Source organism: Geotrypetes seraphini, chromosome 5 (assembly GCF_902459505.1).
Source record: "Geotrypetes seraphini chromosome 5, aGeoSer1.1, whole genome shotgun sequence".
NCBI classification, from domain to species: Eukaryota; Metazoa; Chordata; class Amphibia; order Gymnophiona; family Dermophiidae; genus Geotrypetes; species Geotrypetes seraphini.
This window is the reverse complement of record NC_047088.1, coordinates 88968396-88983582: the sequence shown is the minus strand read 5'-3', so window position 1 is coordinate 88983582 and position 15187 is coordinate 88968396. Positions and strand designations below refer to the sequence as shown.

General features: G+C 42.3%; 1 pseudogene; it reads left to right on the top strand.

The window, feature by feature from the left end:
* Positions 1-358: 358 nt before the first annotated feature.
* Positions 359-1309, top strand: LOC117360330 (annotated as a pseudogene).
* The last annotated feature ends 13878 nt before the right edge of the window (positions 1310-15187 follow it).

The window sequence follows — 15187 nt, the reverse complement described above, 5'->3', positions numbered from 1 at the left end:
GCAGGAATAAATGGGGATTGTTTGAGTTATACCTCTAGACCACTGCGGATTAAAAGGCAGCCTGGAATAGGGGATCCTATGGGTGGGTAGAAGAAAGAGAGCTATTCATGTTTGGGGATAAGGTAGGATTGGGTGGGAGGGTGGGAGGTGGGAGGTTTAGCTACCACTGAAAGCAAGTAGCAGGTTTAGCCAAAAAGGCATAGTCAGCAATATCTATCAGTGTGGCAAAGCGAGACTGAAAATGAATTTCAGTTGGCTAAAATAACTTACCTATCATACAGAAATATCAGGTGTAATAGACACATTTGTTTTAATTTACTTTTTGTTTTGACTGTTCTTATTCCAACTGCTAATTAGAATGGGAGAAGTGGAAAGGACAAATCACACTGGAATGACAGAATTCATCATTCTAGGATTCTCTGAGTTTCCTGAGATGCAGCTCCTCCTTTTTCTCGTATTTTTGATTATTTATCTGCTGTCTGTGATGGGAAATATTCTCATTATTTCCACTGTGTGTGCTGACCCTCATTTGCATAGCCCCATGTTCTTCTTCCTCATCAACTTGTCTTTTTAGAAATCTGCTATGTGACTGTCACAGTGCCTAAATTGTTAGCAGTGCTCATAGTACAAAATAAAACCATCTCTTTTATACAGTGTATGACTCAGATGTACTTGTTCCTGTTCTGCATGAGTACTGAGTTCTACCTTCTCACCGCCATGGCCTATGATCGCTATGTTGCCATCTGCAATCCCTTGCATTACACTATAATTGTGAACAGGAATGTCTGCACAATTCTTACCATTGTTTCCTGGATAATTGGATTTCTAGATCCAGTTCCTCATGTTACTGTAATATCACAATTTTCTTTCTGTAGCTCCAATGAAATCAACCATTTCTTCTGTGATATAACGGCATTGATGACTGTCATGTTCAGGAACCTCTGTCATTGAAACTATAAATTATATTGTAGGTCCACTATTTGGTTTTCCTCCTTTCACATTAACAATTATATCATATGTGTACATTATTTCTGCAATCTTAAAACTTGGTTCTGCTAAGGAGAGGCAAAAAGCCTTTTCTACTTGTTCCTCTCACCTCACAGTCATTCTATTATTTTATGGGACCTCTTTTGGTGTGTATTTGAAACCTCAATCTGTTTACTCCATGGGTCTTAACAAACTGTTTACTATAGTGTATATAACTGTAATTCCACTGCTCAACCCCTTGATTTACAGCCTGAGAAATAAGGAACTGAAAGGAAGTTTATGGAAAGCAAAGAAGACAAAACTATTTTTCTTCCAGAATTAATTAAAATTCTGCACACTGATTAGTGGGAATTAATTTCATAACATGATGCCTAAATGAAATGTTAAAAAAAAAACCTCCACCTGTTGTAGGCACATTGTACAAATACCATAAGTGCTCTATTTGTCTCTTGAAAACAGGATTCTACAATGATCTCTGGTTTCACACAAATTCTGTTACTCCAATTGCATTTAGGAATGTGTAAATGTATGAATATATTCTGGGTCTGATTCTATGCACAGAGCCTAAATTGTCCGGCACCTGAAAAAATGGTGCTTGCTGCATATCAATCACATTAAGGCACCGTTTACAGATTTACGGTTAGTGGCACCTATGTAAAAATTTTGCCATCTGTAATATAGGCAAGGGTCTTAAAGGCATCTACATTTTTAGAGAAAAATGCATAGAAGTGCCAAACTCACACTCTGCCCATAGAAATGCCCAATTGGGCATTAAGCACCGCTAAGGGCATTGTGATAGGTGCCTGTCGCAAATCCATTTTTTAAAACTGATTATTGAGGCTGTTAAAGAAGTTTTGCCAATTAAATTAGGCACCTAAGAAGCACCTAACTTTATCGCCATTTATAGAATCAGCCCCTCTATGTATGTATCTGTGTATTTCAATAATTACTGTATGTATGTACATTGCAACTTTTTTCCAACTCTGCCTAAACTAAACTTCTGGAAATTTATTACGCCCATAAGATATTAAATAAAAGTACATACAGCTTGTAGGTCATACAATTTGCAAGTCATGCACCATACAATTTGAGTCATTTTTTATATGTAAAATATAATTCACAATGAGAAAATACTGTATAAAATTACCATTATGCACTTTTTTTGCATGCAGGTTGAATTATACTTGTCCAAATTTTATATTGATCATTCAAATGGATTTCTAAAACAAACTAAAACTAATTAATTTAGGGGGAATTCATCAAGGTGCAATAAAAGTTCAGTTTTTACTGTACCTTTATTCAACATCTGGGATTCCAGTACCACAGGTTTCTGAATCTTGGAACAATAACATTGCTTGGTAACCACCTTGCAAGCTGCATTTTTTCCCATGTCCCGGGAGCATTGGGTTAGAAAGCTATAACTTGATGTTCCTGGACTGGTGTAGCAGAGTTCCCCTGGTTTCCAGGCCTCCTTGACTTAAGCCCTCCACTGGCACAAGGGCTGCCCACTCTCATGTGTTTAAGCTCCCACTCTCCCTCCTTCCCTCCCTCTTCCCTTACTTCACAGGTATCTCTTGCCTTTCAAAGGGCTACCTTGTTATATGTGTAGTCCAAGGAATAAATGGAGGGGCTCTTTGGGAGTCTGGGGGATTTCTCATGGTGTCCGGAGGAGTCCTTGTGGTGTCTAGGATGGTCCTTGAGGGTCCAGAAGGTCTTTGGCACCCCTCTAGACCACCAATGAGTTCTGGTGCTATAGCACCTTGTAGATTAGCAACTCCACCTCAGCTTGTTTGAAATTTCTCTTGCCGGTCAGGGTCATATTTCATGAGGACATTTTCGTTGTCTAGTGATATGACTGTCACTCTAAAATGGAGACATGGACATCCATATAAGCCATTGGAAACATCTCATCTGGCATAATTTGGACATTGACGTCATGAATGCCTATCATTGCAAATTGGCAGCCACCTTTGTTTGTCTTGCTGCAGGAAGTGTTCTTAGAGAAGAAGAACTGATTATGGCCAGTTTCATCACAGTGACTGCCTATGTCAGACATAATTGATTTCATGCCAAACATCTGGGAATTGCATGATGAAATTAGTTGTATCATAGGTCTGGTATCACAAATATATGGGACTAAGCAGATTGCTGCAAAATCCACATTGAAACCTCTTTATAGCAAGCATGTAGACACATTTGCAATACAGTCAGGTTTGTCTGTTGATATTTTGTGTTACCTATGTATTTTTGGGCAAGTAATGCCCACTTCTGACTAGATGTCATGTGGCTGTATAGTAGTCATGTTGGAAATCAAGTCTCTTCATGGGATTTTCCTTGCCTGTTAGTATGACTCACTGTCACTCTAAAATGGAGACATTGACATCCATATAAGACTAGTGGTCTAGTGGTAGATCTGTTGCCTCAGCACCCTGAGGTTGTGGAATAAAATCCCAGCTTTGTTCCTTGTGACCTTGGGCAGATTACGTAATCCTACATTATCCCAGGTAATGTAAATTGCTTTGAGAATATAAACACAAAAAAGTGGTATACAAGTCCCATTCCCTTTCTCTGTAATGCACAGGAGGAACAACAGGTTGGTTTTCAAAAGTGTGTAAAACTACAGTATGCACTATTTACTGATGTATGAATGTAAAAAAAATATATAATAGATTCCCCCCAATATAGGGTACACGCTTTCCCATTAAACCACATCCTCCCCACATACAAACCAACCACATCCTATTCACAATATTAAAAACTGTGACTTGATCCTGAGTTTCTTTGGTTGGTGCTCTATGTGAGGATTGAATTAATGACCTTCTCATTCTGGAAATTAGGAGACATTCACTCAACGAGTAGTTAATCTCTGGATCTTGTTGCCAGAGAATGAAATAGTAGTTAGCATATCTGTGTTTAAAAAAGATTCCTGGAGAAAAAGTCCACAATCTGGTATTAGGATAGACTTGGGGAAAGCTGCTACTTGTCTCTGGGATTGGCAGTATGGAATCTTGCTTCCCTCTGGGTTTCAGTCAGGTATATCTGACCTTGATTGACTTCTGTTAGCAGCAAACTGGGCTAGATGGACCATCGGTTTGACCCAATATGGCTACACACATATTGATATGTTCTTATGAGACTCATAGTAGTATAGGTATGTTTCTGAACTGTTGTAACATGAACAGCCCTGGGGTTTAAATGATGTGATAACTGGGTATGGGTTTTTTATTTTCAATTTATACAATCAAGATAAACTTGTACAGAAAGAGGATTCATGATCAATAATGTTAACTTATTACACGAAAACCAAAATAAGCAATATTAACATAACATAAATCTTCTGAAGTCCTCAAATAGATCCAAAATGTGATTCAAAAGCGAGTTCTAACAGAAGAAAAATTCCCTCTAAGAAATCATTAGCTATCAAAGAGTAAGGACATTCCATTAAGCATTCTCCTTCTCCAAGCGGGATAGGGACAGGAAGGTCATCAATTTGAGAGGTTCAAAGAAAACAAACTTCTGAGTTTTATAATGAATTACACACTAAGAAAAAATGTTGCACCTAAAGCCAAAACACCAGGTTTTAACAGCAGAAATTATTTTCTATGCTTTTGAGTATCCCTTGCTAAATCTGGAAACATTTGTATCTTGTAACCTAGAAATTCTTTTTGCCTATGTTTATAGAACAGTATCAGGAGCCAACTCTTATCGGGAGTAAGTGCAAGTGTCAACAATAAAGTTGCTGAAACAGATATTTCTCTATCAGATGTTTCCAGTAAAGCTGATATGTTCATAGGCTCTTGATTTATTACTTGTTGAGTGTCTCGTATCTTAGTCGGAAGGTAATAAACTTGTGTGAAAGGTGGTAATGATGACTCAGGAATTTCCAATATTTCTAAGAGATATCGTTTCAGCATTTCTCTAGAAGCATCCAAAGCTTCGTTTCAGCATTTCTCTAGAAGCACCAAATCTTGTTTCTAATTTCATTATCATGCTTTTTAATTTTCCCTTCTATTTGTTGTAACTGAGAATTAAAGCTCTTACCCAGGTTAGAAATCAGGTCCCAAAGGGATTCTAAAGTGACTTCATGGGGTTTCTGAGGCAAGAAAAATTGTAAATGCAATTCAGTCTGCTTACCAACTGCTGGCTCTCCCTGTCTCTGTTCCAGCTGGGATGATCTTTTTCCAGTTGATGTTAAATCCTCATTCTCCACATTCAGGCTCTCTTGAAAAGGTTGAGAACCCAAACTTCTGCTCTCCGACTCGATTTCTCTGGCCTCTGGGGTAGAGTGTTCTCTGTCTCCCGGAAACGCCCCCTCCCATGGGGAGCTGGTAGTGTGAGGCTGTAGGGGCAGTGCTCTAGCATCGGGGCTCAGCGTTGTTTACAGCCCCAAGGAGACTGCCTGCATCTCACTTCTCTGCTGCTTCTGCAGCAGGGAAATTGCTGAAGCTGCCGTCGTAGGAGTAGATGTCCTGCATCAGCCGTAGGAGTTCATTAATGTTGCCGAGTGCAGTAGGCCCAGAGCGCCGCGAGGCACCAGCCACTCTCCTGCCTCTTTCTCTTCGGCATCTGCCCAAACGATATAATTCTTATCGAGAAAAAAACAGGTAAAACATTCTCTCATCAAGCTTATGCTGCCGCCATCTTGGATCCCGAGACCTGGTTATGGGTTTAACTGCATGAGAGTATATTAGTGAAGCTCAGTAATGTCAGATATGAAGCAAAATAGGGATCGGAGATACATGGCACATATGGCACTCACCTTCTTCTGCTAGATGCTGCCTGTTATGGTGTATCAGTTGTGGGTTTTCCCTGTTTAGTCTTCTGAAGTGAGCTTTCACATCCTTATCCCCTGCCCCATATGGAATCTCATTATACAGCTCTTTTCCATGTGTTTCCATTGGTTTTACCCCGAGTGCAATTTTAGGTGGAATGACAGTTGCATTTTTTCTGGGCCCCATATATGTTAGCTGTATGACTGATGTGTAATATTGTAATATGGAAGGGCTGTGGTCATGGACAACCCTCGGCACATACCTATCAAGTTACAACTGCAAGGCACATGGTGCTTTCTATAAAGGGCTTTGTCACCCTTAGGTGTCTAACTTCCTCCGTTAGTGCGCTTTGGCTGTGACAAAGCACCACCCCAGCGTGTCCTCTGTAACTAGAGGATCCTTTCAGAACTTGTACAGGATCCAGGCCTTTTTCTCTCAAGGATCAAATCATCAGTGAGAATGTTCAAAGAAAATAAGGTTAATTTAGGCCACTGGCCAAATTGAGTCTCAAAACAATATCACATTCCTGGCATACAGCACAGATAGCTTTAGATCCAAAAAGAAAACAAATCAGACACACAAAACTGGTCACAATCCTAGAACTAAGGCTTGGTAACACTGACCCAGTTAACTTCACTGGGCAGTCCAAAGTGAAAACAAAATTAGAACAGAAATAAAAAATAAGGGGCTCATAATTGAAGGAGAAAAACGTCCAAAAACCAGCCTAAGTCGGCACTTGGACGAACATTTCTCAAAAACATCCAGGCGCTGATAATAAAACCGGATTTTGGACATATTTAAAAACGACCTAGGCCTTCATAGTGCCGCTCAATGTCCAAAGCTAAATGGGGCATTTCAGGAGGCGTGTTGAGGGTGGGAGTTGGGCGGGACGTTGGCCGGCTTAGACTTAGTTGTACAGTATGTATAACCGAAAGTTTAACAACAGAGTCTAGACGGAACTTGGACGTTGTGACTTAGACCATGTAAAACATGGTCTAAGTCACAAAAACCCACCTAAACTCACCAGATAAGTACTGAAAACACATAACACAGACCCCCAGGGATCAGCAACCCCCCACCCCATAAAAATTTTATTCCCAACTTTACATTTCAGCCTCCAGACCATCATCACCTACCCTCCTGGCATAGGAAAGCCTAGACGTCCAGCCCAGAGGCAGCTTAAGTCGTCTTGGGGGAGGGTTAGGGACCCATAGAAAGGAGGACCCATGCCCATAAGCCCCTGTAATCAGTGCATTGATACTGAAACTTATGCACTGCCCTATACACCCCAAAACCCTTTTGTAGTGGCATATAAGTGGCTCCTGCAGCCATAAGGGCTATTGGGGTGGTAGATAAGTGGGTCTAGAGGTGGTTTTGGGAGATCACCGTCACCTATAAGGGAGCTGTAGGGAGGAGAAGCCATGGCACCCTTTTTGTGAAGTTCACAGCAGTGCCCTGTAAGGTACCCCACTATTTAGGTGGCATGTCTAGGTGTGCAGTCCATCACTTTGCAGACCCCTCCCATGTCCAACAGGGCTTATTCTAGGCATTTTGGACTTGGATGGAAAGTTGGACGGAAATGTGGTATAAAGATAGACGATTTAGTGGCTTGGACGATCAGATCAGCAGGATGTATAATTAGACGATTTTCGAAAGTAAAAAAAAGTTGGACGTATCTTTTGAAAATGTGTCTTAGGCTCTTTATATTTTTGGACGACTTGCGAGATGGACGTAAACGTACTTATACATTCCTTTCAATTATGCCCCTCCACATCTTTTACAAAAATAAATATACAAAGTAGCATAGTAGATGATAGCAAATAAAGACCCGAATGGTCCATCTAGTCTGCCCAGCCTGATTCAATTTAAATTTTTTTTTCTTCTTCTTAGCTATTTCTGGGCAAGAAACCAAAGCTCTACCCAGTACTGTGCTTGGGTTCCAACTGCTGAAGTCTCTGTCAAAGCTCACTCCAGCCCATCTACACCCTCCCACCCATTGCAGCCCTTCCCAGCCCATCCTCAACCAAAAGGCCATATACAAACACATACCATTCAAGTCTGCCCAGTTCTGGCCTTAATTCTTCAATATTTACTATTATTTTCTGATTCTAGATCCTCTGTGTTCATCCCATGCTTCTTTGAACTCTGTCACCATTTTCCTCTCCACCACCTTTCTCGGAAGCACATTCTAGGCATTCACCACCCTCTCCATAAACAATTTCCTTACATTACTCTTGAATCTACCACCCCTCAACCTCAAATTATGTCCTCTGGTTTTACCATTTTCCTTTTTCTGGAAAATAATTTGTTCTACGTTATCTTTCAAATATTGAACGTCTGAATCATATCTCCCCTGTCCCTCCTTTCCTCTAGGGTATACATATTCAGGGCTTCCAGTCTCTCATCAAATGTCTTCTGGTGCAAACCTCCTATCATTTTCATCACCCTCCCCTTCTTATGTCTTTCGCCAGATACAGTCTCCAAAACTGAACACAGTACTCCAAGTGGGGCCTCACCAACGACCTATACAGGGGCATCAACACCTTCTTCCTTCTACTGGCTACACCTTTCTTTATACAGCCCAGCATCCTTCTGGCAGCAGCCACTGCCTTGTCACACTGTTTTTCACCTTTAGATCTTCGGACACTATTACCCCAAGGTCCCTCTGCCCGTCCTTGCATATCAGCCTCTCAGCTCCCAGCATATATGGTTCCTTCTGATTGTTAATCCCCAAATGCATTACTATGCATTTCTTTGCACTGAATTTTAGTTGCCTCTAACTTTTGCAGATCCTTGTTCATGTTTTCCACTCCATCCTCAGTGTCTAATCTGCTACAAATCTTGGTATCATCCACAAAAAGGCAAACTTTTCCTTCTAACCCTTCAGCAATGTTACTCACAAACATATTGAACAGGAACAGACCCAGCACCGAACCCTGAGGGACTCCACTACTCACTTTTCCTTCATCCTAGCGACTTCCAGTAGCCACCACCCTCTGGCGTCTATCCGACAGCCAGTTTATAATCCAGTTCACCACTTTGGATCCTAACTTCAGCCCTTCAAGTTTGTTCAAGAGCCTCCTATGAGGAACCGTATCAAAGGCTTTGCTGAACATAAGAACATAAACAATGCCTCCGCTGGGTCAGACCTGGGGTCCATCGTGCCCATCAGCCCGCTCACGCAGCAGCCCAACAGGTCCAGGACCTGTGCAGTAATCCTCTATCTTTACCCTTCCATGCCCTTTTCCAGCAGGAAATTGTCCAATCCTTTCTTAACCCCTAGTACCGTACTCTGCCCTATTATATCCTCTGGAAGCGCATTCCAGGTGTCCACCACACGTTGGGTAAAGAAGAACTTCCTAGCATTCATTTTGAATCTGTCCCCTTTCAACTTTTCTGAATGCCCTCTTGTTCTTTTATTTTTTGAAAGTTTGAAGAATCTGTCCCTCTCTACTCTCTCTATGCCCTTCATGATCTTGTAAGTCTCTATCTAAGTAAATTACATCTAGCATATGTCCTTGATCCAGTTCTCTGGTCACACAATCAAAAAATTCAATCAGGTTCGTTTGGCATGGTTTACCTTTTGTAAAGCCATGTTGCCTTGGATCCTGTAACCCATTAGATTCTAGGAAATTCACTATCCTTTCTTTCAGCAACACTTCCATTATTTTTCCAACAACCCGTGACAAACCTAGGGCCAAGTCAAGGAAAGACAGGGTTTTGCCTAAGCCCCATTGTAAGAGGCCAGATCAAGTAAGTGCTGGATCTCCAGGTACTACTGACTGGTTCTGGGAGAGCATGGACCTTGCTGAGAGGAGCCAGAGTCCGCCTGTTAGGAGTCCTGTCCCTTTAAGCCAGAGGGCTGTTAGAAGCAAGGGAAGGAAGTCTGCCCTGCACTGTGTAAATATACCTAAGACTGTTTTCCTGCCCTGGTTTAGGGGGCGTGGCTTAGAGCTCCTGAAAAGTCAGCTCAGAGTACAGGAAGTCAGATGGAGACAGAGCTCTGGGAGTCTCAGAGAGCAGGAAGAAAGCTGTGGGCAGGGAAAGGAGAATTGGTCAGAGCACAGATGGTCCAGGAGCCCAGCTGGAGTCCAGTGTGAGTCTCCTAAAGATTTTCCTTCTGACTGGGATATGGATAAGGTGACCATACATCCCATTTTCAACGGGATAGTCCCGTTTTCGGGCCGACCGTCCTGTTGTCCCGACCCACCGCTTCGGGACACCAAAATGTCCCATTTTCAGGGACAGCGTCCCGAAACTGTGCACGGGGACACCAAGACGGCTGATCACTTTCCCTCCCTGCCGCACTGATTGAAACGCTAGGCCATCGCCACTGCATCTTGGCTTCTTACCGACATCAATTTTGACGTCGGAGAGGAAGTTCGGGGCCAGCTAATCACTGCCTGACTGGCCCGAACTTCCTCTCTGATGTCAAAATTGATGTCGTGAAGAAGCCAAGCAGCGGCGGCAGCCCAGCGTTTCAATCGACGCGGCAGGGAGGCAGACTGGCAGGCAGCGGTGGTACACAGGCGAGCGGGTGGGCAGGGGGGTGTTGAATCTGCCGGGGGGGTGTTGAATCGCGGGGGGTTTGAATCAGGCACTGGAGAGAGGGAAGGAAGTAGGCAGGCAGGCTGGCTTCGGGGGAGGGACAAAGACAAGAGAAGACATTGGAAAAAGGTACTGGGGGCACTATGGACATGGGAAGGAGGCACTGGGAGCACTAAGAACACAGGACAGGCACTGGGGGCACTATGGACATGGGAAGGAGGCACGGGGGCATTAAGGACACAGGACAGGCACTATGAACATGGGAAGGAGGCATTGAGGGCACTAGGGACATGGGAAGGAGGCACGGGGGCACTAAGGATACAGGACAGGCACTATGGACATGGGAAGGAGGCATTGGGGGCACTATGGATATGGGAAGGAGGCACTGGGGGCACTAGGGACACAGGACAGAGGCACTGGGGGGCACTATGGACATGGGAAGGAGGCACTGGGGTACTAAGGACAGAGGCACTGGGGGCACTTTGCACAAGGGAAGGAGGCACTGGGGCACTAAGGACACAGGACAGAGGCACTGGGGGGGCACTATGGACATGGGAAGGAGGCACTGGGGGCACTAAGGACATAGGAAGGAAGGAGGGAGGGAATAGAAAGGGACAATTGTTGGGCCTGAGTGCAGAAATAAATAAATAAATAAATAAAAGAAAGGATACACAGTAAGAAGGAAACACAACCAGAGACTCATGAAATCACCAGACAGCAAAGGTAGGAAAAATGATTTTATTTTCAATTTAGTGATCAAAACCTGTCAGTTTTGAGAATTTATATCTGCTGTCTATATTTTGCACTATATTTGTCTATTTTTCTATAGTTACTGAGGTGACATTGCATATTTTAAAGTCATTTGCCTTGTCATCTTTGAAAACCCCAAATGATAATTAACATTTTCTCTGCGTATAGTGTGCTTTGTAGTTTTTTTTTTATTTTAAGGTTACCATTATGAATTAATATGAAGAAATTATGTGTACATGAAAAATCAATGGAAGAAATTTGGGGCGGGATTGGGGGCGAGGCTAGGGCAGGGCTGAGGCGGGACTAGGGTGGGATTGGGGCGGGACTAGGGCGGGATGGACAATTAATAGATGTCCCCTTTGATGAAAAAAATAAATGGTCAGGTTAGATATGGAAGAAGAATTTCCTCTCAGCCCAGAGTCAGAGTTTCTCACACAACCTGAAAATATGGAAATTGATACAGGTTTCCCAACATGTCAAGAGCGGAGAGTGTGTTCCAATCTGCATCGGGCAGGTTGAAGTCCCCTAACATTACTATGTCCCCGCGCAGTGTGATGTTCTCTATGTCCTCGTTTAATTCCATGTCTTTGTCTTCCTGTTGCCTGGGAGGTCTGTATATCACACCAAGGTATAGGCATTTTTCATTCCCTCTGGCCAGGTTCACCCAGAGGGATTCCCCGGTGTATCTAACATCTGAGCCAAAAATACCTAGGGTTTGTAAAGCATTTATCTTGGACTTTGCTATTCTTTTGATTTTCATTTTTTGAATTGCTCCAGTGCAGTGGAGACTATTTGCTGGGTGTTTTTTTCATGAGTATTATTTGTTCTGTGTGAACCATAACACAAGTTCTGAAGCTTATCTGGCCAGTGGCCTAAATAAACCTTTATTTTGATTTTGGGAGCCATTCTGACTTGGTGTCTGTTTATTGAATCACTTGACTTACTTGTACCTGCAGTAATAGGCAGTTGCCTAGGGTGGTTGAAAGGCCTGAAGGGAACCCTCAAGTTAGAGAGGGCACGCTGGGGAGAATACAGTCATATCCCGAACACACTAACCAAGCCGGTTGGGTGCTTAGGGGTGACAAGCCGAAGTGAGGCTTACCGGCCTATAGTTTCTCGCATCATCTCTGAGACCACTTTTGTTAACAAGGACCACATCCGCTCTCCAATCCCCAGGAACCATTCCCGTCTACAGAGATTTGTTGAATAAGTCTTTAATAAGACCCGCCAGAACCTTTCTGAGTTCCCTCAGTATCCTGGGATGGATCCTATCCATTCCCATCATTTTGTCCACCTTTAGTTTTTCAAGTTGCTCATAAACACTTTCCTCCATGAACAGCGCAGAATGTACTCCATTTTCTTGAGTTACTTTGCCTGAAAATCTTGGTCCTTCTCCAAGATTTTCTTCTGTGAACACAGAACAGAAGTATTTGTTTAGCACGTTTACTTTTTCCTCACTACTCTCCACATATCAGTTCCCAGCATCTTTTAGTTTAGTCATTCCATTTTTCATCTTCCTCATTTCACTGATGTATCTGAAAAAATTTTGGATCCCTTTTTTACATTTTTAGCCATTAGCTTCAACTAATAGCGAATCTGTTGATCAAAGCGGGAAAGATTCCGGAAAACTGGAAGGTGGCGAATGTTACGCCAATCTTCAAGAAAGGTTCGAGAAGAGATCCGGGAAACTATAGACAAGTGAGTCTGACCTCAGTACCGGGAAAGATGGTAGAGGCGCTGATAAAGGACCGCATCATTGATCACCTTGATGGACACGGGATGATGAGGACCAGTCAGCATGGTTTTAGCAAAGGCAGATCGTGTTTGATGAACTTGCTGCACTTTTTGAGGGAGTAAACAGGCAGATAGACAAGGGCGACCCGGTTAACATTATATATTTGGATTTACAGAAGGCGTTTGACAAGGTTTCACATGAACGACTACTTTGGAAAATTGCGAGCAATGGAATCGAGGATGAAATACTCACGTGGATTAAAAACTGGTTAAAGAATAGGAAACAGAGAGTGGGGGTAAATGGACAATACTCAGACTTGAAGAGCGTCACCAGTGGGGTGCCGCAGGGCTCGGTGCCTAGACCCGTGCTCTTCAACATCTTTATAAACAACCTGGACATTGGTATGACGAGTGAGGTGATTAAATTTGTGGACGATATGAAGTTATTCAGAGTAGTGAAGACACAGAGAGTGGTAGAAAACTGGAATGCTCTTCCGGAGTCTGTCATAGGGGAAAACACCTACCAGGGATTCAAGAGAAAGTTAGACAAGTTCCAGCTGAACAAAAACGTATGCAGGTAAGGCTAGTCTCAGTTAGAGCGCTGGTCTTTGACCAGAGGGCCGCCGCATGAGCGGCAGCTGGACACGATGGACCACCTGTCTAACCCAGCAGCGACAATTCTTATGTTCTTCTGCCTGCGCTTTTGCCAGACGTATCTCCCTCTTGGCTTCTTTCAGTTTCACCCGGTAGTCCTTTCTGTACTCTTCTTCTTGGATTTTTTTTTTTAATATTTCAGGAATACCAACTCTTTTGCCTTTATTTTCTCCGCCACTAGTTTGGAGAACCATGTTGGTTTCCTTTTTCTCTTGTTTTTATTTATTTTCTTCACGTAAAGTTCCGAAGCCATTTTTATAGCTCCTTTCAGCTTAGACTACTGTTTACCACTTCTTTTATGTCTTCCCATCCTAACAACTCTTTCTTCAGGTACTCTCCCATTTTATTAAAGTCCATGCATTTGATATCTAGGATTTTTAGTATCGTGTGGCCCCTCTCCATTTTAACCGTTATATCAAACTAAACCGTTTGATGATCGCTACTTCCCAGGTGACCAAGCACAATTTAGACTAATCGTCCAATCCCTAGTCTTAGGTCTGCTGGATTATTGCAATTCTCTATATCTTCCTTGTCCAGCCACTATGATAAAACAACTCCAGACCATACAAAACACCGCCCTCAGATTGATCTACTCACTCAAAAAATATGATCACATAACAACTGCCTTCTTAGACTCTCACTGGCTACCCATACAAGCACAAATCCAATTCAAATTCTACTGCCTGATATTCAAAGCATTACACGGCTCTTCCCCCTCCTATCTAAATAACCGCTTAAACCAAATCTCCACCTCAAGACACAGAAGAACCTCGAACCCTTTCGCCTTCCCCCCACTCAAAGGCACACAACGCAAGAAAATGTTTGACAACCTTCTAGCAACACAAGCAGCAAAAATCAACCATTCCATCTCCAATCTTATGACAATATCAGACAACTTCAAAACATTCAGAAAAGAAATCAAAACCCTGCTTTTCAAAAAATTCATCCAAATATCTTAACCCCTCCTTTTTTACCTCCAGAAGATTCACCTACCTTCAGATAACCTTCCCCCAAATTACCCACCTTAACACCTTCCAATTAAACAAATACCATAAATAGATTGTAACCTACCCTCTCTAACTGAATTCCATATGTATTTTTCATACAGTTCTTCACTGTCAGTTTAATTTCCATCCTATAAATTCACATAGAATTTTTCTTTTTTCAACCATCTTTATTTTCTCTTCTTTATTAATTTCCAGGTACTTTAGTTAGATTGTGAGCATTCGGGACAGTAAGGGAATTTTTTAAATACCTTCTTACTTCTCATTTATAATCTTAATGTATATTTTCTTCAAACCGCTTAGAACCTAACGGATGTAGCGGTATATAAGAAATAAATTACATTACATTACATTACATTACACCTACTTGAACATTAGAGATACTAATTTGCTGCGATTGAGTCAGAAGTGTGTAGACTGCTCCCACGTAGATAGAAGTTACATCTTCTCTTTTCAGAGTGATCCATATCGCCTCTTCCTCTCCCCAGGTCGCTTCCATTTGAGTCGCTTGGATATCGATTGTTTGGATATATTCCTGGTTCTCGTTTTCAGAATAAAGGTGTTGCTGAGCTGGTTTATGAAAAGTTTGGCAATAACAGTTCTTGTCAGCTCTTATCATTCGCACGCACACAGTATGTAGAAATGTGTGCAACTGGCTTTAGTCACATTTCTTTTCATATGATTGATTGCAACAGATCATTTATCAAATTAGCAGTACTATGAGAGCTAGTAGTTCTT